This window comes from Chaetura pelagica, unplaced genomic scaffold, assembly GCF_000747805.2.
Source record: "Chaetura pelagica isolate M959 unplaced genomic scaffold, ChaPel_1.0 scaffold336, whole genome shotgun sequence".
Classification (NCBI taxonomy): Eukaryota; Metazoa; Chordata; class Aves; order Apodiformes; family Apodidae; genus Chaetura; species Chaetura pelagica.
The window spans coordinates 94,999-99,312 of NW_009953652.1; positions in this window are offsets into that span (position 1 = coordinate 94,999).

Consider the following 4,314-nt stretch of genomic DNA (forward strand, 5'->3'; position numbering starts at 1 on the left):
CCACCGGAGAAAGCTGAATTCTAGCACAGGAAGGAGAAGAAGGAAATACTAAGTAATTAATCATGGTTTTTCCTGGCATTTGAAAGCTGGAAGCTAATGCTGACCAATCTGTGTTCTGTCTGCTTTTTTTTTTTTTTTTTTTTTTTTTTTTTTTTTTTTTTTTTTTTTTTTTTTTTCCCAGAGCTAACAATGTTTCATTTCACTTTTTAAATCGGATTTAATTTATCATTTGACCACACTGTCAACTGGTGTGAATTAGCATAGCTGGGGCTCATCATTCATGTTTTTAAAACAGAAATGGCCATACTTGCTGCAGGAGCAGTTTTTTTCTTCTAGAAACAGAAGCAGCTTGAAACGCCATCCCCTCCAAATCCTATTTTTTACCAGCCTGGTTTCATTGTCACAGATTCTCGCAGACAAGGTTCACACCGTTAGTCTGCACCACTCAGAGATGGTGACAGTGAGCAATGATGAAGCAGCGGAGGAGGATCCCGGCACCGTGGGGTTGTGTTTCAGGTTGGGTTCTGCTGCACTCTGCTGGTACGTAACACCAGCAGAACTTTTTCGCTTGTGTAAAACCCAGAAACACACCCGACTTTTTCCCAGAGGCCCGTTTGTGTGTAAGAAAAGTTAGAACTGTATAAACAGATGTGGAACAAAATGAAACCTGCACTCCCAGGAGTAGTTTGATTTTGCAGACTGCACGTCTCAGCAGTTGCCATTCACATCTCTTCCAAACTGGGAAGTAGCAGGAAGTTTCCTGCATTCCAATAAATATACAGGAAAAATGTTATTGGTAGAGTAGAAGTATAAAAGAACAAAGACAAAGTCAACTCTCACTTTTCACATTTCTAAAACAGAAAGAGAGGAACTGTTCTTATACATTTTTCCTATAATTATAGTTTTTCTTATGCTTTTAATAAGAAAAAGTTATTGTACCAGAGTTTACTGGTAGAATCTATGAGCAAAATGATAGTTATCATAGCCTTTGTCAGTGCTAATAACTAAAATGTATATCCAAGACATGACAAAGGGCTGCTTCATGTAGGTGTTGTTTTTTTAAAATTAATACAAGATTTGATATTTTTTACTCAAAACCTGCCAATTAACAGGGAGGGGCACATACAAAGACACTGCAGAGTGCTTGGTAGGGCAAATTTGTTATTTTACATGGTTTGCTTCCATCTCCCACATCTTCTCACTAGCATATCCTCACTAAAAATCCCAAGTAGCAAATCTTCAAAGGCTTTTACAGTCACTAGCTGGAGAGATTAGAAGACTAGTGTGAAGTGGGTTGAAAACTAAAAACTCCGATCATATTACAGCTATGAGGTTTGTCATGATGTCATTATTTGTTGTAATCGCTCTCCATGCAAAGAAGAATAATCCTGTTTCTGGGTTGCAGTGCAATTGCATGAGAAGAAGTTTTTGGGGTTTTTTGTGGGTTTTTTTTTGTTTGTTTGTGGTGGTTTGTTTTTTGTTTTTTAATAAGCCAGTTACTTGAAAGATGTTCTACATGTTCCTTTGGTTTCCTCCCCTCTCCTAGAAATTATAGCTCACTGTGGAACTGTGCAGATGCCAGTTCATTGAGCTGCCCTATAGAGAGAAATATATTTCCTCCAGCTACTCTAAAAAATGTCATGAAACAAAAGAAGACTTCTTCAGAAGAGCTGATCTGTCAAAACAGTGTTACCATTCACTGAATTATTTTTTTTTTTAAACAGGAACAGAAGTCTTCCATGCATATTTCAGAATCTTTTAAAATAAAAGGTACTAAAATTAGCTTCACTGTGCTCTACATGCAAATTAAAGCTTTCCTCCTCCCCTCTACATCAGTATTTTTTGGTTCAGTCTGGTCTTCATTCACATCCTTTCACCAATTACCTCCAAAGGATTTAGACAAGCTTACATTTCTGCAGGCATCAGGGAATTGCTGGTTTGTTCAGTCCAGTGCAGATTCTGCTTGGAATGCCTCTGCTCCATGATGGACACACACCTCTCTGAGCTCAGGGCTGAGCAGCCCTGACCCCATAGGTGACTTAACATTGTTAGGAGACAAATTTATCTTTTCTATTTATTAGGCACAGGCATCTCTTTTGGAATAATTTGTTCTTGCAGGAAGCAGTAAGAAAGCTATTGCAATTTATTAGACTAGAGATGTTCAATTACAGTCACTTTAAAATAACTTTTGGTTTCCATTCCTCAGCTTCACATGTAGGACAAGGATTCCTTACCTTTTGGAAGCTATTTATATATATATTAGCACATTGCAGACCCCATTGCCTGGGGTCAGTGACCTAAAAATTGATATCCATAAAACGGAGCATCCTCCCAATGTAAGTGATTATCACTTACTTAGCATTCAAGGGGTGTTACACGTGATTGTCCCCTTCAGGTTTGTAAAAGGCTTGGCTGGAAAGTGCCATATAAACCCAAATTATTGATATTACATTCATGAAAACAAGAGAAGAAAATGATCTCAGACCAGAAGGTAGATGAAACATTCACACATTAGATCGTGCTCTCATGGCCAGGTGTAACACAGACAATGAGTTGGCCAGAGCCACGTGTGTTTTGCCAGAGCTGCATTAGGCTGCAGGGGAACAGAAGGACGGAGCCCTCTCCCTTCAACAGCACGTCTTCCAAACTGGTAACATGACAGCTGAATATACAAACTGGATACCTTTGCTGAATATTTGAGTATTTCAGCCAAACATTTGTTTTCCAGAGAGTATTCACCTAAGTGACATTCAAGTATGTGAAAAGCCCTCAAGAAACAAAGTAAGCTATGCAGGCCCAATTAAATTGGAATTCACCACTGACTTCTAACAGCTGTTCTCCTCAGAGAAGCACTTGGCTTATTTACTCAGCTGTATGGAGATGTGTTGCCTAGCCTTTTGAAGGATTTCCTACTGGGATTCTGCCATTAAAAACATGTTATTGGGACATGGTACCTGTTTTTGCAATTTCTGAAAACATATGGTTTTTATTACACCAACAAGGGAGCAAGAGACAGGAAGGCCAATAGCAGAGAAGGGTTTTAAGATGGTGCTTGATGAAGGGGCTTCATGAAGGGGATTAGATGATGTAGCTGTTGGTGGTCACAAGAGACTAGACTTGGTAAGGTGGCAAGTCTCTTAATGTCTGGTTTTCCTAAGAGGTTTTTCTTCTTAAAAAAAAAAAAAGAAAGAGAGAGAGTAGCACAAAAAAGGCCTGGATGGCTTCTGCTGTGGTGGAGGCTTGTCAGTTTAGTTCATTTTAGAGATGAATACATCAAGAAAGAGACAGCGGAAAAAACCCTCGAGGCACCAGGAATGCACTAAGTATAATTGAGAAGGCTCCAGACCACTTCTGTAATGCAACAGTAGGGCCATCTGCAAGCCTTGAGTTTTCAATAGTACCAAGCCATCTTCAAATCATCGCACTGGCTCATTCCTTTTCTTAATTAACTTTTCAAAATGATACAATATAGCTGCTCCTGGAGCAACTTTTAGGCTCTGAAGATAATTTTCTTAGCCTGGTAAACAAGAACTGGTGTGCATTTCTAACTGGTTGACAAGTAAGAATGCAAGAGAGCTGCAGACACCACAAAACCAGTGTTAGCTACTGCAGACCCAAGCAGTGTGGTCCCTAAGAGCCCCATTCAGGACAGGGGTCTTGGTGTGCTGGTATGGACAGAGAAGGCATGACATGCCACCCAGAACACAAAGGTACAAACAAGGAAAGAGTAGGAAGACAGGAACACAGTTCAGAGGGAGGTGAGGAGCTAACTCTTAGCTGCTGGTTACACATGAACCCTCAGCTAAAAGGACCCCAGTGTTTCTCTCTCCTGGGGGTGGTTCAATGATTACCAGGCCAGAAGATGCTACCCATCAGCAAGCTCACGTCCCTATAAAACAGAACATCCCACTGGCTATAGGCCTTTTCCATATTAACTGCTTTTCCAGCAGTACAAGTATCTGCTGTTGATTTAAAAAATTGCCCATGGTGAAGAATGTGAAAATTTATGGGTTTTAATTGAACAGCGAAATCCAGTAAGTTTTTCACTGTGGATGAAACCACTTATCTGCAAAGTTATTAAACTGCTACTTAGATTGAAGAGCAGCTCTCCTGCTGTTCTACTGTGATTTTTCCATGATCACTGCCGTTACTTTATGGAGTAACACTTGCTTTCCTCTTTAATGTTCATATTCTTGAAAGCTCCATTCTTTCCCAGTCAGGATACCATTATATTTCTGTTCCTTCCTGGGCCCTAGAAAGCCTTTTCTTGCACTGAGGAGATTATGCACCAAGGTTTTAAAAGATTCCCCCCGG